Below are 21,534 nucleotides of genomic sequence, written 5' to 3'. Positions count from 1 at the left end.
TCTGGTGAATATCTATCTGGTGCTTTAGATATTCGACTAGAACGTCGTTATTTGACCAGTTCAGGATCAAGTGGCGGATCTGTGTCGGGAGGGGCAGTGTGAACCAGTTTTCTGCGTTGTCTAACATATGTGATTCCTGGTTTGTAACGTTCTATAGATCGAGGCATAACAGAAAAATTAGGAAGAATAACAATTTCATTTTTGATAGGAGAAAGAGAATGAAACACAAAAATATAATTAATGAATTCTTTTCTCATTCCCACACTTTATTTATTGAAAACATTATTTTATACCAAAAAGCACATACACACATAAAAAAGGGCTCCCTATGAGTATCTAAGATACTTTGGGTGCTAACACCTTCCCCCTGTGTAACCAACCCCCTTACCTGTAATCTCTGACATTTTATTAGTTTTGATTTGAAAACTTCTTATCTTTGGGTTATGTTCGTACTTTTCCCTTTTCCTTTGGAAACAATAAAAGCGCGACGACGACTCTGGTTTTATTGACGTTAAGTTTATCCATAGCTTAATGTTCATGAATTTATCGCTATAGAAATTAAGTGGCAACTCTGCTGGTTAGTAGTCCTCAGTGGGTTTAGCCTACTTTTTATGTGTATATAATTGTATATATGATGTTTGTATATTTGTTTGTATGATATAATCTGTTTGTTGTGCTTGGTGATCTTTGAGTGGTGAGATAAGTTCTAACCCAAACTTGAGTGCAATTAAGATAGGAGGATGGTATAGTCATGCTCGACTTGTGTGGAGTAGTCCTTAATAAGTTGACTTGAGACCCATCTACTAAGTGGAGACCCTTTCGGAACTATTGATGTCAGACAAGGTATTTGTGGTTAGGCATTACTTTCTCCGATTTGGGGTCCGAGAAATTGAGGACCATAGAACATTTAACCCAACTCGGCCTATTTAGGGCCTAGTGTGGAGACTGTTCAAGTGTAGACTTGATAATAGTTGTTAAGTGATACTACACTCAGACGAATTTCTCTTGAGAATATTGTGGGTTGATGAGTCAGTCATCCTAACCTATAATATCCGAAAGATGGAATTAAGACTCTGGGAACTTTTTAGAACATGATCTACAAGTTTTATCCTTAGTACACTCCTTTGGGATGGTTTTTAACCTGACTCCATGCTCGTGACTCACAACAAACCTTTGATTCTTGGTTGATTCAATCAAGTCTTGTCAATATCAATGGAACTTGGGTGTTGATAAAGTGAAAACCATAATCCATAAAAATGGATGATTAATCTTGACAATGACTTGATTCATCCCTTAACCTTTGTTTGTTTGCCTTGCGTGTGATCCCTTATTTGTGATTATTGCATTCATGAATTCATGCGCATCATAACATTCACACGAAAAAATAACTTCAAGGAACTAAGGTTTTATTCGCAAATATTTTCAGACCATGTATTGTGGATGAAGGAACACTAAGAAGTACAATTTCAGTTGTCTCGACTTGAAAGAGCTAAGAAAGCCATCGTCTTTTGTATTAGATCCCTTGGACTTCAAGCAACGTCATGGGAAGCTTTTAGTTGTGTTATCTATTGATGTGGTTGAAGGACTCTTGAGTGTGTTGGTTCAGTTTAATGACCCTATCTACCGTTGCTTCACTTTTCCCTATTATCAGCTTATGCCTACGTTAGGGGAGTATGCCCATCTCTTGGGAATACCTGTTTCTGACAAGCTACCTTTTAGTGGATTGGAGGAGATTCCCAGATCTCAAATCATAGATGAAGCTCTTCATCTGAAGAAGTTTGAGTGGGTGGCCAATATTGTGCCTGTTCTTAAGAAGGATGGAAAAGTCTGTATGTGTGTTGATTATAGAGATTTGAACAAAGTTAGTCCGAAAGATGATTTCCCTCTGCCACACATTGATATGTTGGTAGACAATAAAAATGAATTGAAAGTCTTTTTGTTGGTTCTATGTGTTGGCATTAATTTTGGTAAAACCTAGAGTTTTCACAAGTTGTCACAAGTGTTGTCTTGACATGAGATATCAGGTTCCTGCGGGGTGTTTAAAAATGGTTGTGCAGGATTTAGCTGAGATGTCAGACCCGATGTCAAGACATGTGTATACAGAACATTCAGTCTGAATGTTATATATTTTGTGATTGTGCTTTTCATGCTATTTTGTGTGTGATTGATGTGGAGATTGAACGCGTCATTCAAGCAGTAATTAAAACCAGATTGATTTATTTTCCAATAAGATATGATCAGCTGTTAAGAAGATACGAAAGGAAAATAGATTTAGGGTTTTATGATGTCCAAGCCCATTCAAAAGCTTCTATAAAAAGGGCATGGAAAACCTGGTTTTAACACACAAGAAAATGAACGAAATAGTGAGAGAGAATAAGGGTTTTAGTCTTGTGTGAGCTTGTGTATTGTGAGCCATTCATTCATCCTATTGATGATTGAATTGGACTGAATTTTGTGTTGTAATTTGTCCACTCTAAGCTTTGAAGCATGAGTGTGTGTTTACTTGGTTGAAGCTTTTAAGCAAGATCAAATATGTGTTCTTGAAGAGTGTCTTCTTTCATTGTAATATTTTTTTTTACATCATTGTTGTGATTGAGGGGGAGTGAGTAGGATCTCTTATCTAAGAGTTCTTAGATAGAAGTCACACGGGTAGAGATTAGGTGAAAAGACTGTAACTTGAAGTTGTTTACTGAGAGTCTTTGAACTAATTCTGTTTAGTGGATTTCCTTCCTGGCTTGGTAGCCCCCAGACGTAGGTGAGTTTGCACCGAACTGGGTTAATAATTGCTTGTGTCACTTGTCCTATTGTTCTTTATCTTTTATCATGTTTATATTGTTCAGATATTAGTGTCGTTACATTACCTTCGACATATCATATCTGATACCAGAATTTCACTTTTCATTTATGGACGAATTTTCCGGTTATAATCATATTAAGATGGCACCCGAAGATATGGAGAAGGCCACATTCATTACCCCTGGGGAACATTTCGTTATAGAGTGATGCCTTTCGGTTTAAAGAATGCTGGTGCAACATACCAGAGAGCAATGACCACTCCTTTTCATGATATGATGCATAAATAGATCGAAGTCTATGTTGATGATATGATTGCTAAATCCAGTGATGAAGAAGAGCATGTAGAGCATTCGTTGAAGTTATTCCTGCGTTTTAGAAAGTACAAACTCCGCTTGAATCCTAATAAATGTACATTTGGCATTCCCTTTGGTAAGTTGTTGGGCTTTATTGTCAGTGAGAAAGGTATTGAAGTTCACCAAGCAAAGGTCAAAGCAATACGAGAGATGCCTACACCCAAAACTGAGAAGCAAGTCAGAGGTTTCCTCGGCCGCTTGAATTATAACTCGTAGATGTTTGATTGGCTGCATTGTATGGTAAAACACTAGCTGGATTCTAATGTCTTGACTGATGTCATGACATGCTATGGAGATGACTGTTTGACTGCATTGTATGTTAGAATATCTAACTGTACTCTGATGTCTTGACTGATGTCATGACATACTTGAGTTGCATGCTGCAGGTTTAGCTAATACAGGATCTACTGAATGTCAAACTAGATGTTATGACATTCATCCCTGTCAGCAGATACTGAGGAATAGAACAGCTGGTGTTCTTTAATAACTCAGTATTTATTTCCAGTCTGTTTATCAAGGGGATAACAGACCTGGCACAAAGCCTACTGTCTGAATGTCAAACTGGATGTTATGACATTCATCATTGACAGCATATACTGAATAATAGGCAGGTTGGTTGTCTGCTACAGTTCAGTATGTTTCTCAGTCTGCTTATCAAGAGGATAACAGACCTGACGTAAGGCTCATTGTGTAAATGTCAAATTGGATGCTTTGACATTTATTAATATACGCTGTTACTGAAGTATGGACAGATTGGTCATGTACACAACAACAAATTTATACAGTCTGTTTTCAGGAAGATAACAGACTTAGCATATGGTCTATGCTTTGGATGTCAAACTAAATGTTGTGACATTCACTCCTGGAAACATATGCTAAATTGTAGGTTGTTTAGTTTTTCTGTTTCAGCATTTTTCTCAGGCTATTCTTCAGGAAGTCAACAGCTGAGCTAAAATCCAGGAAACCAACAACTAAGCTACAATTAATGAACCTAACAAATAGCCTATTTGTTAGTAACCTAGTTGTGGAATTTAGGTTAACTCGCTTGACCTTAAATTCAGGAAATACAAGTACAAGGCCCAAGTGTTGCAATATAAAAGGATGGCAATCCTTCTTTCAGAACTCGGGGGGATTTTAGGCGTGAAGATTTTGTGTGTCCATCATACTTCACTGCTGTATTTTTGTGTGTCTTGTATTAGGTGTATCTTGTGAGCCAAGCTATTATCACTGAGATGATTGCATTGGTATAGGGTGTTCATTGAGTTATAAGTGTTGTGTCACTCCAAGCTTTTAAGCGTGAGTGCTGTGTATCTTGATTAAAGCTGTTAAGCACAATCAAGAGTTGTTTGAAGTGTGACTTCACAATTGTCTTTAATCTTAATTAAAGGTTATAATCACTGAGGTGATTGAGGGGGAGTGAGTAGGAACTCTGATCTTAGTGTAAGATTGAAATTGCATTGGGTAGGTATTAAGTGATAGGGTTAAACAGTTGGTTTAAGGTCTGAATTAATACTACTAATAGTGGATTTCCTCCCTGGCTTGGTAGCCCCCAGACGTAGGTCATGTTGGACCGAACTGGGTAAACAATTCCTTGTGTTATTTACTGCACTTACTTTTTAAGTTCTGCATAATTCTTGTCTGCGCAGAATTGGATGTCATAACAACCCGTGTGACATCGAAAGTCTGTTAACTAGAATTTCAATTGGTATCAAAGCCGGGACCCTGCCTGTTAATTTCTGGGTGAGATCTAGGGAAGTTACTTTCTAGTACCATGGACAAGGATGTAGGACACTCAAATAGACCACCCATGCTAAATGGTTCTAACTATGATGACTGGAAGCCTCGTATGAAAGCCTTCTTAAGGTCTCTAGATAGCAAAGTCTGGAGAGCTGTCAACAAAGGATGGGAACATCCAACGAAGACAGGTAACGATGGAGTCAGTATGCAAATTCCTGAAGAAGAGTGGGACAAGGAGCAAGAGGCATTAGCCCTTGGAAATTCTAAGGCTTTGAATGCTTTGTTCAATGGAATAAGTAAGAACATCTTCAGACTGGTGCACCACTGTGAGCTGGCCAAGGAAGTTTGGGATACCCTCAAGATAACTCATGAAGGTACCTTCAAGGTGAAGATGTCTAAACTTCAGATGCTGACCACCAAGTTTGAAAATCTGAGGATGAAAGAGGATGAGACTATTCATGACTTTCACATGAATATTCTTGAAATTGCCAACACCTCTGGTGGCTTAGGTGAGAAAATGGCTGAAGAGAAACTTGTAAGAAAGATTCTCAGGTCATTACCTAAGAGATTTTCCATGAAGGTCACTGCTATAGAAGAGGCTCAGGAGATCTGCAATATGAAGGTGGATGAGCTCATTGGTTCTCTCCAAAACTTTGAAATGCGCTTGTGTGAGAATGTTGAAAAGAAGAACGAAAGCACAACTTTTGTATCAAATACTGAAGAGGAGTCAGAAGAAGGATACACTGGAGGTGATGAAAGCATATCAGAAGCCATAGCCATGCTTGGGAGACAGTTCAACAAGTTCGTGAAGAAGATTGATCAAAAAGGTAGACCAAATGTCAAGAACATCTCGTCTGACATCAGGAAAAGATCAACTTCTGAAGAAAAGTTCAACCAAGGCAAGGGAATCCAGTGTCATGGATGTGAAGGTTATGGACACATTAGAGCTGAATGTCCTACTTACCACAAGATGCAAAAGAAGGGGCTATCTGTCACATGGTCTGAAGGAGATTCTGAGACTGAATCCGAAGGAGAATCTGCTAAACATGTCACTGCACTAACTAGTGTTTGTGCCACTGATGATGACTCAAGTGAAAATGAACTGACCTTTGATGAACTTGCTGCATCATATAAGGAGGTATGTGTCACCAGTGCAGAAGTGCGTGTACAAGGAGAAAAGCAGAAGAAGCTCATCAAGGAGCTAGAGGATGAGAAACAGAAGCATCTGACAGTCATAGATGGTCTAAATGGTGAGATAACCTTGCTGACATCCAAGCTGGATCAAATGAAGAAATCCATCAGAATGCTAAATAAAGGAACAGACTCCTTGGAAGAGATCCTAAAGGTGGGACAGAAGTCTGGAACCATGTCTGGCTTAGGCTTTGTGAAAAAATCCTCAGCTGAACTCAAACGCTCAAAGGCTAAAGTTCAGAAATTCAAGCGGAGGTCACACCCAACGTCTCAACATCAGGGAACCAGGATGAGTAACCATCAGAAGAAGAAATTTCAGCGATGGAGATGTCACCACTGTGGTAGGTTTGGCCATATAAATGCCTTCTGCTACAGGCTCCATGGTTATCCTAACCAAGCCCCTCATGTCAGACCTAAGCATAAGGCATATAGGCATAATGCCCCCATCAAGAAACGACAATGGTATGCTAGGTTAGCTCACACATCTCTAAGGGCATCTACCAGAGAAGACTGATACTTTGACAGTGGCTGCTCAAGACATATGACTGGTATGGAGAATTGATTGGTGGATATACAACCTCACACTACCAGTTATGTGACCTTTGGTGATGGTGCTAAAGGAAAAATAAAAGGTGTGGGTAAGCTGGACTGCTCTGGAGTTCCAGAACTAAATAATGTGCTGTTAGTAAAAGGACTAACTGCTAATCTCATCAGCATAAGCCAGCTGTGTGATCAAGGGTTCTATGTTCAGCTTACTAAGGAGCTATGTGTTGTGACAAATGGAGACAATCAGGAAGTTATGAGAGGATCCAGATCCAAAGATAACTGTTATCTGTGGGAACCTAAAGTCTCAAACTTTTCCATAATTTGCTCCTCAGCCAAGGAAGAACAGGAGGTGAAGCTCTGGCATAGACGCCTTGGTCATCTCCACTTAAGGGGAATGAAAAAGATCATATCCAAGGAAGCAGTCAGAGGAATCCCAAAGCTTCTTATTGATGAAGGACAAGTCTGTGGAGAATGCCAGGTCGGCAAGCAAACCAAGATGTCACACCCTAAGCTGCGACATCCTACAACCTCCAAAACTCTGGAACTTCTGCACATGGACTTAATGGGACCTATGCAGGTTGAGAGTCTGGGCGGAAAGAGGTATGCCTATGTGGTTGTTGATGACCATTCCAGATACACTTGGATAAGCTTCATCAGAGAAAAGTCAGATGCATTTGATGTCTTCAAAGAATCGTGCATCAGATTTCAAAGGGAAAAGGACAGTTGTGTTGGCATGATTAGGAGTGACCATGGGACGGAGTTTAAGAATTCCAAGTTTGATGAGTTTTGCTCGTCTGAAGGGATAAGTCATGAGTTATCCTCTCCTATAACTCCTCAGAAAAATGGGATAGTTGAAAGAAAAAACAGAACTATTCAAGAATCTGCCAGGGCAATGATTCATACAAAGAAGCTTCCTATGCACTTTTGGGCGGAAGAGATGAATACAGCTTGCTATGTTCACAATAGAGTTACCTTGAGAAAAGGAACCTCCTCCATTCTGTATGAAATATGGAAAGGCAGAAAACCCACTGTGAAGTACTTTCATATCTTTGGAAGTAAATGTTACATTCTCACAGATCGTGAACAAAGAAGGAAAATGGATCCCAAAAGTGATGAGGGTATATTCCTAGAATACTCAACTAACAGCAGAGCTTACAGTGTGTTCAACTACAGGACCAATGTCCTGATGGAATCCATAAATGTCATTGTGGATGATAAAGAGGAAGGAATCGATGTCATAGAGGATGTTGGAACATTCCTTGATACTTCAACAGACATACCAGTCAAGTCTGAAGAAGTACAGGAGACTCCTCCTGAATGTGAGGTAGATGCACCCACCAAAATGCCATCTATCAGAATTCAGAAAGACCACCCTAAGGATCTTATCATAGGGGATCCCAATAGTGGTGTGACTACCAGGTCAAGGGAAATTAGCTCAAATTCCTGTTTTGTATCCAAGGTTGAACCAAAAAATGTGAAAGAAGCCCTGACTGATGAATATTGGATCAATGCCATGCAAGATGAACTGGAGCAGTTTAAAAGGAATGAAGTATGGGAGCTAGTTCCACGACCTGAAGGGACTAACATCATTGGTACCAAGTGGATTTACAAGAACAAGTCTGATAAGAAAGGAGTAATCACTAGGAATAAAGCAAGACTAGTGGCTCAAGGATATACTCAAGTTGAAGGGGTTGATTTTGATGAGACGTTTGCACCTGTTGCTAGACTTGAGTCAATCAGATTGCTGTTAGGTGTGGCCTGCATTCTGAAGTTCAAATTGTTCCAAATGGATGTGAAGAGTGCCTTTTTGAATGGCTACTTAAATGAAGAAGTCTATGTGGAACAACCTAAAGGGTTCTGTGATCCTAACCAACCTAAACATGTGTTCAAGTTAAGGAAAGCCTTGTATGGGTTAAAGCAATCCCCTAGAGCTTGGTATGAAAGGTTGACTGAATTTCTGACCTCTAATGGGTACAGAAAGGGTGGAATAGATAAGACCTTGTTTGTGAAGGATACAGATGGCAAAATCATGATTGCCCAAATTTATGTGGATGACATTGTCTTTGGTGGAATGTCAGAGCAAATGGTGAAACATTTTGTTCACCAGATGCAATCTGAGTTTGAAATGAGTCTGGTTGGGGAACTGACTTATTTTCTTGGAATGCAAGTTAACCAAATGGAGGATTCTATGTTTCTCTCCCAAAGCAAATATGCCAAAAACATAGTTAAGAAGTTTGGTATGGATAATGCTAGGCACAAAAGAACTCCTGCACCTACGCATTTAAAGTTAACCAAAGATGATGGAGGTCCCAGTGTTGATCAATGCTTGTATAGAAGCATGATAGGTAGTCTGCTATATCTAACTGCAAGTAGACCTGATATTTCCTATGCAGTTGGAATGTGTGCTAGATACCAAGCAGAGCCCAAAGTGAGCCACTTGAATCAAGTCAAGAGGATTCTCAAGTATGTCAATGGGACTTGTGACTATGGTATGCTATACTCTCATGGATCTGAGCCTGTCCTATCTGGGTATTGTGATGCTGATTGGGCTGGGAGTGCTGATGACAGAAAAAGCACATCAGGAGGATGTTTCTTCTTGGGAAACAATCTCATATCATGGTTCAGCAAGAAGCAGAACTGTGTATCTCTGTCCACTGCAGAGGCTGAATACATAGCGGCTGGAAGCAGTTGTTCCCAACTGGTGTGGATGAAACAGATGCTTACCGAGTACAATGTCTCTCAAAATGTCATGACATTATTCTGTGATAATCTCAGTGCCATCAATATTTCCAAGAATCCCATCCAGCACAGCAGGACCAAACATATTGACATTAGACATCACTTCATTAGAGATCTGGTGGAAGACAAAGTGATTACCTTGGAACATGTAGCCACTGAACTACAACTGGTTGACATATTTACAAAGGCTCTGGATGCTACTCAGTTTGAAAATTTAAGAGGCAAACTGGGAATATGCCTTTCTGAGGACTTATAGCAACCAATGATGTTTGGGATGTATTGTTTAATATCTCAACCTATTAAACAATTGAAAGTGTGCTATGACTGGACAACAGTTCACAGCTATGTTACTTGCTGCAAGTGTAGTAACAAGATGTTAAGGGGATATCCTAACATAGGTTGGCCTATGTGTCTGCTGGACTTCAAGAAAGTGTTCATGCAGGAGTGGCTCAAGATGTCAGACTCAAAGTCATGGCATCTGATATGGGTGTACCTGCTGTAAAGCAAGAGTGTGTGACTACTTGATCAAAGCTGTGAAGCAAGATCAAGTGGGTGATGTCTTGATCAAAGCTGTAAAGCAAGATCAAGAGGGGGCATTCTTGATTGATACTGTGAAGTAAAATCAAGATTGTAATTCTGTCATTTGTGTAATTCTGTTTATGTTGGTCTGTAATTTAAAGTGTTGCTTTGGCAACATTTTTGACAAAAAGGGGGAGTAACACCTGTGATGGTGATGCCCCAGAACAACAGATTATTTTGCTAAACAGATATTGAAAATCCTCTAATCCAGAGGTTATGCTGCAGCTGATGTTCCACTTCTATGAGTGTGAGTGTGTTTATGTGTGCTGCAATTAGAAGTTTTTATTTAACTTCTGTATGTGTGCTAATATGTGAAGTTTTTATTTAACTTCCATCTGTGTGAGTATGCTGCTATCTTGAGTGTATTAGCTAGGTTAATTTCCTGCTAGATGTGTGTTTTCCGCTACTGTGGACTCTGTTGTGAGGCCAAAGTGTTTTAGCCTAAAATTTGCCAAAGGGGGAGTTTGTAGATGTTTGATTGGCTGCATTGTATGGTAAAACACTAGCTGGATTCTAATGTCTTGACTGATGTCATGATATTCTGTGGAGATGACTGTTTGACTGCATTGTATGTTAGAATATCTAACTGTACTCTGATGTCTTGACTGATGTCATGACATACTTGAGTTGTATGCTGCAGGTTTAGCTAATACAGGATCTACTGAATGTCAAACTAGATGTTATGACATTCATCCTTGTCAGCAGATACTGAGGAATAGAACAGCTGGTGTTCTTTAATAACTCAGTATTTATTTCCAGTCTGTTTATCAAGGGGATAACAGACCTGACACAAAGCCTACTGTCTGAATGTCAAACTGGATGTTATGACATTCATCATTGACAACATATATTGAATAATAGGCAGGTTGGTTGTCTGCTACAGTTCAGTATGTTTCTAAGTCTGCTTATCAAGAGGATAACAGACCTGACGTAAGGCTCATTGTGTAAATGTCAAATTGGATGCTTTGACATTTATTAATGTACGCTGTTACTGAAGTATGGACAGATTGGTCCTGTACAGTACAACAAATTTGTACAGTCTGTTTTCAGGAAGATAACAGGCTTAGCATATGGTCTATGCTTTGGATGTCAAACTAAATGTTATGACATTCACTCCTAGCAACATATGCTAAATTGTAGGTTGTTTCGTTTTTCTGTTTCAGCATTTTTCTCAGGCTATTCTTCAAGAAGTCAACAGCTGAGCTAAAATCCAGGAAACCAATAACTAAGCTACAATTAATGAACCTAACAAATAGCCTATTTGTTAGTAACCTAGTTGTGGAATTTAGGTTAACTCGCTTGACCTTAAATTCAGGATATACAAGTACAAGGCCCAAGTGCTGCAACACAAAAGGATGGTAATCCTTCTTTCAGAACTCGGGGGGATTTTAGGCGTGAAGATTTTGTGTGTCCATCATACTTCACTGCTGTATTTTTGTGTGTCTTGTATTAGGTGTATCTTGTGAGCCAAGCTATTATCACTTAGATGATTGCATTGGTTTAGGGTGTTCATTGAGTTGTAAGTGTTGTGTCACTCCAAGCTTTTAAGCGTGAGTGCTGTGTATCTTGATTAAAGCTGTTAAGCATAATCAAGAGTTGTTTGAAGTGTGACTTCACAATTGTCTTTAATCTTAATTAAAGGTTGTAATCACTGAGGTGATTGAGGGGGAGTGAGTAGGAACTCTGATCTTAGTGTAAGATTTAAATTGCATTGGGTAGGTATTAAGTGATAGGGTTAAACAGTTGGTTTAAGGTCTGAATTAATACTACTAATAGTGGATTTCCTCCCTGGCTTGGTAGCCCCCAGACGTAGGTCATGTTGGACCGAACTGGGTAAACAATTCCTTGTGTTATTTACTGCACTTACTTTTTAAGTTCTGCATAATTCTTGTCTGCGCAGAATTGGATGTCATAACAACCCGTGTGACATCGAAAGTCTGTTAACTAGAATTTCAATTGGTATCAGAGCAGGCACCCTGCCTGTTAATTTCTGGGTGAGATCTAGGGAAGTTACTTTCTAGTACCATGGACAAGGATGTAGGACACTCAAATAGACCACCCATGCTAAATGGTTCTAACTATGATGACTGGAAGCCTCGTATGATATCCTTCTTAAGGTCTCTAGATAGCAAAGTCTGTAGAGCTGTCAACAAAGGATGGGAACATCCAATGAAGACAGGTAACGATGAAGTCAGTATGCAAATTCCCGAAGAAGAGTGGGACAAGGAGCAAGAGGCATTAGCCCTTGGAAATTCTAAGGCCTTGAATGCTTTGTTCAATGGAATAAGTAAGAACATCTTCAGACTGGTGCACCACTGTGAGCTGGCCAAGGATGTTTGGGATACCCTCAAGATAACTCATGAAGGTACCTCCAAGGTGAAGATGTCTAAACTTCAGATGCTGACCACCAAGTTTGAAAATCTGAGGATGAAAGAGGATGAGACTATTCATGACTTTCACATGAATATTCTTGAAATTGCCAACACCTCTCGTGGCTTAGGTGAGAAAATGGCTGAAGAGAAACTTGTAAGAAAGATTCTCAGGTCATTACCTAAGAGATTTGCCATGAAGGTCACTGCTATAGAAGAGGCTCAGGAGATCTGCAATATGAAGGTGGATGAGCTCATTGGTTCTCTCCAAAACTTTGAAATGGGCTTGTGTGAGAATGTTGAAAAGAAGAACAAAAGCGTAGCTTTTGTATCAAATACTGAAGAGGTGTCAGAAGCAGGATACACTGGAGGTGATGAAAGCATATCAGAAGCAATAGCCATGCTTGGGAGACAGTTCAACAAGTTCGTGAAGAAGATTGATCAAAAAGGTAGACCAAATGTCAAGAACATCTCGTCTGACATCAGGAAAAGATCAACTTCTGAAGAAAAGTTCAACCAAGGCAAGGGAATCCAGTGTCATGGATGTGAAGGTTATGGACACATTAGAGCTGAATGTCCTACTTACCTCAAGATGCAAAAGAAGGGGCTATCTGTCACATGGTCTAAAGGAGATTCTGAGAGTGAATCTGAAGGAGAATCTGCTAAACATGTCACTGCACTAACTAGTGTTTGTGCCACTGATGATGACTCAAGTGCAAATGAACTGACCTTTGATGAACTTGCTGCATCATATAAGGAGCTATGTGTCACTAGTGCAGAAGTGCGTGTACAAGGAGAAAAGCAGAAGAAGCTCATCAAGGAGCTGTAGGATGAGAAACAGAAGCATTTGACAGTCATAGATGGTCTAAATGGTGAGATAACCTTGCGGACCTCTAAGCTGGATCAAATGACGAAATCCATCAGAATGCTAAATAAAGGAACAGACTCCTTGGAAGAGATCCTAAAGGTGGGACAGAAGTATGGAACCATGTCTGGTTTAGGCTTTGTGAAAAACTCCTCAGCTGAACTCAAACGCTCAAAGGCTAAAGTTCAGAAATTCAAGCGGAGGTCACACCCAACGTCTCAACATCAGGGAACCAGGATGAGTAACCATCAGAAGAAGAAATTTCAGCGATGGAGATGTCACCACTGTGGTAGGTTTGGCCATATAAATGCCTTCTACTACAGGCTCCATGGTTATCCTAACCAAGCCCCTCATGTCAGACCTAAGCATAAGGCATATAGGCATAATGCCCCCATCAAGAAACGACAATGGTATGCTAGGTTAGCTCACACATCTCTAAGGGCATCTACCAGAGAAGACTGATACTTTGACAGTGGCTGCTCAAGACATATGACTGGTATGGAGAATTTATTGGTGGATATACAACCTCACACTACCAGTTATGTGACCTTTGGTGATGGTGCTAAAGGAAAAATAAAAGGTGTGGGTAAGCTGGACTGCTCTGGAGTTCCAGAACTAAATAATGTGCTGTTAGTAAAAGGACTAACTGCTAATCTCATCAGCATAAGCCAGCTGTGTGATCAAGGGTTCTATGTTCAGCTTACTAAGGAGCTATGTGTTGTGACAAATGGAGACAATCAGGAAGTTATGAGAGGATCCAGATCCAAAGATAACTGTTATCTGTGGGAACCTAAAGTCTCAAACTTTTCCATAATGTGCTCCTCAGCCAAGGAAGAACAGGAGGTGAAGCTGTGGCATAAACGCCTTGGTCATCTCCACTTAAGGGGAATGAAGAAGATCATATCCAAGGAAGCAGTCAGAGGAATCCCAAATCTTCTTATTGATGAAGGAAAAGTCTATGGAGAATGCCAGGTCGGCAAGCAAACCAAGATGTCACACCCTAAGCTGCGACATCCTACAACCTCCAAAACTCTGGAACTTCTGCACATGGACTTAATGGGACCTATGCAGGTTGAGAGTCTGGGCGGAAAGAGGTATGCCTATGTGGTTGTTGATGACCATTCCAGATACACTTGGATAAGCTTCACCAGAGAAAAGTCAGATGCATTTGATGTCTTCAAAGAACCGTGCATCAGACTTCAAAGGGAAAAGGACAGTTGTGTTGTCAGAATTAGGAGTGACCATGGGACGGAGTTTAAGAATTTCAAGTTTGATGAGTTTTGCTCGTCTGAAGGGATAAGTCATGAGTTTTCCTCTCCTATAACTCCTCAGTAAAATGGGATAGTTGAAAGAAAAAACAGAACTATTCAAGAATCTGCCAGGGCAATGATTCATGCAAAGAAGCTTCCTATGCACTTTTGGGTGGAAGCGATGAATACAGCTTGCTATGTTCACAATAGAGTTACCTTGAGAAAAGGAACCTCCTCCACTCTGTATGAAATATGGAAAGGCAGAAAACCCACTGTGAAGTACTTTCATATCTTTGGAAGTAAATGTTACATTCTCACAGATCGTGAACAAAGAAGGAAAATGGATCCCAAAAGTGATGAGGGTATATTCCTAGGATACTCAACTAACAGCAGAGCTTACAGAGTGTTCAACTACAGGACCAATGTCCTGATGGAATCCATAAATGTCATTGTGGATGATAAAGAGGAAGGAATCGATGTCATAGAGGATGTTGGAACATTCCTTGATACTTCAACAGACATACCAGTCAAGTCTGAAGAAGTACAGGAGACTCCTCCTGAATGTGAGGTAGATGCACCCACCAAAATGCCATCTATCAGAATTCAGAAAGACCACCCTAAGGATCTTATCATAGGGGATCCCAATAGTGGTGTGACTACCAGGTCAAGGGAAATTAGCTCAAATTCCTGTTTTGTATCCAAGGTTGAACCAAAAAATGTGAAAGAAGCCCTGACTGATGAATATTGGATCAATGCCATGCAAGATGAACTGGAGCAGTTTAAAAGGAATGAAGTATGGGAGCTAGTTCCACGACCTGAAGGGACTAACATCATTGGTACCAAGTGGATTTACAAGAACAAGTCTGATAAGAAAGGAGTAATCACTAGGAATAAAGCAAGACTAGTGGCTCAAGGATATACTCAAGTTGAAGGGGTTGATTTTGATGAGACGTTTGCACCTGTTGCTAGACTTGAGTCAATCAGATTGCTGTTAGGTGTGGCCTGCATTCTGAAGTTCAAATTGTTCCAAATGGATGTGAAGAGTGCCTTTTTGAATGGCTACTTAAATGAAGAAGTCTATGTGGAACAACCTAAAGGGTTCTGTGATCCTAACCAACCTAAACATGTGTTCAAGTTAAGGAAAGCCTTGTATGGGTTAAAGCAATCCCCTAGAGCTTGGTATGAAAGGTTGACTGAATTTCTGACCTCTAATGGGTACAGAAAGGGTGGAATAGATAAGACCTTGTTTGTGAAGGATACAGATGGCAAAATCATGATTGCCCAAATTTATGTGGATGACATTGTCTTTGGTGGAATGTCAGAGCAAATGGTGAAACATTTTGTTCACCAGATGCAATCTGAGTTTGAAATGAGTCTGGTTGGGGAACTGACTTATTTTCTTGGAATGCAAGTTAACCAAATGGAGGATTCTATGTTTCTCTCCCAAAGCAAATATGCCAAAAACATAGTTAAGAAGTTTGGTATGGATAATGCTAGGCACAAAAGAACTCCTGCACCTACGCATTTAAAGTTAACCAAAGATGATGGAGGTCCCAGTGTTGATCAATGCTTGTATAGAAGCATGATAGGTAGTCTGCTATATCTAACTGCAAGTAGACCTGATATTTCCTATGCAGTTGGAATGTGTGCTAGATACCAAGCAGAGCCCAAAGTGAGCCACTTGAATCAAGTCAAGAGGATTCTCAAGTATGTCAATGGGACTTGTGACTATGGTATGCTATACTCTCATGGATCTGAGCCTGTCCTATCTGGGTATTGTGATGCTGATTGGGCTGGGAGTGCTGATGACAGAAAAAGCACATCAGGAGGATGTTTCTTCTTGGGAAACAATCTCATATCATGGTTCAGCAAGAAGCAGAACTGTGTATCTCTGTCCACTGCAGAGGCTGAATACATAGCGGCTGGAAGCAGTTGTTCCCAACTGGTGTGGATGAAACAGATGCTTACCGAGTACAATGTCTCTCAAAATGTCATGACATTATTCTGTGATAATCTCAGTGCCATCAATATTTCCAAGAATCCCATCCAGCACAGCAGGACCAAACATATTGACATTAGACATCACTTCATTAGAGATCTGGTGGAAGACAAAGTGATTACCTTGGAACATGTAGCCACTGAACTACAACTGGTTGACATATTTACAAAGGCTCTGGATGCTACTCAGTTTGAAAATTTAAGAGGCAAACTGGGAATATGCCTTTCTGAGGACTTATAGCAACCAATGATGTTTGGGATGTATTGTTTAATATCTCAACCTATTAAACAATTGAAAGTGTGCTATGACTGGACAACAGTTCACAGCTATGTTACTTGCTGCAAGTGTAGTAACAAGATGTTAAGGGGATATCCTAACATAGGTTGGCCTATGTGTCTGCTGGACTTCAAGAAAGTGTTCATGCAGGAGTGGCTCAAGATGTCAGACTCAAAGTCATGGCATCTGATATGGGTGTACCTGCTGTAAAGCAAGAGTGTGTGACTACTTGATCAAAGCTGTGAAGCAAGATCAAGTGGGTGATGTCTTGATCAAAGCTGTAAAGCAAGATCAAGAGGGGGCATTCTTGATTGATACTGTGAAGTAAAATCAAGATTGTAATTCTGTCATTTGTGTAATTCTGTTTATGTTGGTCTGTAATTTAAAGTGTTGCTTTGGCAACATTTTTGACAAAAAGGGGGAGTAACACCTGTGATGGTGATGCCCCAGAACAACAGATTATTTTGCTAAACAGATATTGAAAATCCTCTAATCCAGAGGTTATGCTGCAGCTGATGTTCCACTTCTATGAGTGTGAGTGTGTTTATGTGTGCTGCAATTAGAAGTTTTTATTTAACTTCTGTATGTGTGCTAATATGTGAAGTTTTTATTTAACTTCCATCTGTGTGAGTATGCTGCTATCTTGAGTGTATTAGCTAGGTTAATTTCCTGCTAGATGTGTGTTTTCCGCTACTGTGGACTCTGTTGTGAGGCCAAAGTGTTTTAGCCTAAAATTTGCCAAAGGGGGAGTTTGTAGATGTTTGATTGGCTGCATTGTATGGTAAAACACTAGCTGGATTCTAATGTCTTGACTGATGTCATGATATTCTGTGGAGATGACTGTTTGACTGCATTGTATGTTAGAATATCTAACTGTACTCTGATGTCTTGACTGATGTCATGACATACTTGAGTTGTATGCTGCAGGTTTAGCTAATACAGGATCTACTGAATGTCAAACTAGATGTTATGACATTCATCCTTGTCAGCAGATACTGAGGAATAGAACAGCTGGTGTTCTTTAATAACTCAGTATTTATTTCCAGTCTGTTTATCAAGGGGATAACAGACCTGACACAAAGCCTACTGTCTGAATGTCAAACTGGATGTTATGACATTCATCATTGACAACATATATTGAATAATAGGCAGGTTGGTTGTCTGCTACAGTTCAGTATGTTTCTAAGTCTGCTTATCAAGAGGATAACAGACCTGACGTAAGGCTCATTGTGTAAATGTCAAATTGGATGCTTTGACATTTATTAATGTACGCTGTTACTGAAGTATGGACAGATTGGTCCTGTACAGTACAACAAATTTGTATAGTCTGTTTTCAGGAAGATAACAGGCTTAGCATATGGTCTATGCTTTGGATGTCAAACTAAATGTTATGACATTCACTCCTAGCAACATATGCTAAATTGTAGGTTGTTTCGTTTTTCTGTTTCAGCATTTTTCTCAGGCTATTCTTCAAGAAGTCAACAGCTGAGCTAAAATCCAGGAAACCAATAACTAAGCTACAATTAATGAACCTAACAAATAGCCTATTTGTTAGTAACCTAGTTGTGGAATTTAGGTTAACTCGCTTGACCTTAAATTCAGGATATACAAGTACAAGGCCCAAGTGCTGCAACACAAAAGGATGGTAATCCTTCTTTCAGAACTCGGGGGGATTTTAGGCGTGAAGATTTTGTGTGTCCATCATACTTCACTGCTGTATTTTTGTGTGTCTTGTATTAGGTGTATCTTGTGAGCCAAGCTATTATCACTTAGATGATTGCATTGGTTTAGGGTGTTCATTGAGTTGTAAGTGTTGTGTCACTCCAAGCTTTTAAGCGTGAGTGCTGTGTATCTTGATTAAAGCTGTTAAGCATAATCAAGAGTTGTTTGAAGTGTGACTTCACAATTGTCTTTAATCTTAATTAAAGGTTGTAATCACTGAGGTGATTGAGGGGGAGTGAGTAGGAACTCTGATCTTAGTGTAAGATTTAAATTGCATTGGGTAGGTATTAAGTGATAGGGTTAAACAGTTGGTTTAAGGTCTGAATTAATACTACTAATAGTGGATTTCCTCCCTGGCTTGGTAGCCCCCAGACGTAGGTCATGTTGGACCGAACTGGGTAAACAATTCCTTGTGTTATTTACTGCACTTACTTTTTAAGTTCTGCATAATTCTTGTCTGCGCAGAATTGGATGTCATAACAACCCGTGTGACATCGAAAGTCTGTTAACTAGAATTTCAATTGGTATCAGAGCAGGCACCCTGCCTGTTAATTTCTGGGTGAGATCTAGGGAAGTTACTTTCTAGTACCATGGACAAGGATGTAGGACACTCAAATAGACCACCCATGCTAAATGGTTCTAACTATGATGACTGGAAGCCTCGTATGATATCCTTCTTAAGGTCTCTAGATAGCAAAGTCTGTAGAGCTGTCAACAAAGGATGGGAACATCCAATGAAGACAGGTAACGATGAAGTCAGTATGCAAATTCCCGAAGAAGAGTGGGACAAGGAGCAAGAGGCATTAGCCCTTGGAAATTCTAAGGCCTTGAATGCTTTGTTCAATGGAATAAGTAAGAACATCTTCAGACTGGTGCACCACTGTGAGCTGGCCAAGGAAGTTTGGGATACCCTCAAGATAACTCATGAAGGTACCTCCAAGGTGAAGATGTCTAAACTTCAGATGCTGACCACCAAGTTTGAAAATCTGAGGATGAAAGAGGATGAGACTATTCATGACTTTCACATGAATATTCTTGAAATTGCCAACACCTCTCGTGGCTTAGGTGAGAAAATGGCTGAAGAGAAACTTGTAAGAAAGATTCTCAGGTCATTACCTAAGAGATTTGCCATGAAGGTCACTGCTATAGAAGAGGCTCAGGAGATCTGCAATATGAAGGTGGATGAGCTCATTGGTTCTCTCCAAAACTTTGAAATGGGCTTGTGTGAGAATGTTGAAAAGAAGAACAAAAGCGTAGCTTTTGTATCAAATACTGAAGAGGTGTCAGAAGCAGGATACACTGGAGGTGATGAAAGCATATCAGAAGCAATAGCCATGCTTGGGAGACAGTTCAACAAGTTCGTGAAGAAGATTGATCAAAAAGGTAGACCAAATGTCAAGAACATCTCGTCTGACATCAGGAAAAGATCAACTTCTGAAGAAAAGTTCAACCAAGGCAAGGGAATCCAGTGTCATGGATGTGAAGGTTATGGACACATTAGAGCTGAATGTCCTACTTACCTCAAGATGCAAAAGAAGGGGCTATCTGTCACATGGTCTAAAGGAGATTCTGAGAGTGAATCTGAAGGAGAATCTGCTAAACATGTCACTGCACTAACTAGTGTTTGTGCCACTGATGATGACTCAAGTGCAAATGAACTGACCTTTGATGAACTTGCTGCATCATATAAGGAGCTATGTGTCACTAGTGCAGAAGTGCGTGTACAAGGAGAAAAGCAGAAGAAGCTCATCAAGGAGCTGTAGGATGAGAAACAGAAGCATTTGACAGTCATAGATGGTCTAAATGGTGAGATAACCTTGCTGACCTCTAAGCTGGATCAAATGACGAAATCCATCAGAATGCTAAATAAAGGAACAGACTCCTTGGAAGAGATCCTAAAGGTGGGACAGAAGTATGGAACCATGTCTGGTTTAGGCTTTGTGAAAAACTCCTCAGCTGAACTCAAACGCTCAAAGGCTAAAGTTCAGAAATTCAAGCGGAAGTCACACCCAACGTCTCAACATCAGGGAACCAGGATGAGTAACCATCAGAAGAAGAAATTTCAGCGATGGAGATGTCACCACTGTGGTAGGTTTGGCCATATAAATGCCTTCTACTACAGGCTCCATGGTTATCCTAACCAAGCCCCTCATGTCAGACCTAAGCATAAGGCATATAGGCATAATGCCCCCATCAAGAAACGACAATGGTATGCTAGGTTAGCTCACACATCTCTAAGGGCATCTACCAGAGAAGACTGATACTTTGACAGTGGCTGCTCAAGACATATGACTGGTATGGAGAATTTATTGGTGGATATACAACCTCACACTACCAGTTATGTGACCTTTGGTGATGGTGCTAAAGGAAAAATAAAAGGTGTGGGTAAGCTGGACTGCTCTGGAGTTCCAGAACTAAATAATGTGCTGTTAGTAAAAGGACTAACTGCTAATCTCATCAGCATAAGCCAGCTGTGTGATCAAGGGTTCTATGTTCAGCTTACTAAGGAGCTATGTGTTGTGACAAATGGAGACAATCAGGAAGTTATGAGAGGATCCAGATCCAAAGATAACTGTTATCTGTGGGAACCTAAAGTCTCAAACTTTTCCATAATGTGCTCCTCAGCCAAGGAAGAACAGGAGGTGAAGCTGTGGCATAAACGCCTTGGTCATCTCCACTTAAGGGGAATGAAGAAGATCATATCCAAGGAAGCAGTCAGAGGAATCCCAAATCTTCTTATTGATGAAGGAAAAGTCTATGGAGAATGCCAGGTCGGCAAGCAAACCAAGATGTCACACCCTAAGCTGCGACATCCTACAACCTCCAAAACTCTGGAACTTCTGCACATGGACTTAATGGGACCTATGCAGGTTGAGAGTCTGGGCGGAAAGAGGTATGCCTATGTGGTTGTTGATGACCATTCCAGATACACTTGGATAAGCTTCACCAGAGAAAAGTCAGATGCATTTGATGTCTTCAAAGAACCGTGCATCAGACTTCAAAGGGAAAAGGACAGTTGTGTTGTCAGAATTAGGAGTGACCATGGGACGGAGTTTAAGAATTTCAAGTTTGATGAGTTTTGCTCGTCTGAAGGGATAAGTCATGAGTTTTC

This window comes from Lathyrus oleraceus, chromosome 3 (assembly GCF_024323335.1).
Source record: "Lathyrus oleraceus cultivar Zhongwan6 chromosome 3, CAAS_Psat_ZW6_1.0, whole genome shotgun sequence".
Classification (NCBI taxonomy): domain Eukaryota; kingdom Viridiplantae; phylum Streptophyta; class Magnoliopsida; order Fabales; family Fabaceae; genus Lathyrus; species Lathyrus oleraceus.
Note: the sequence above shows the minus strand (reverse complement) of the source record.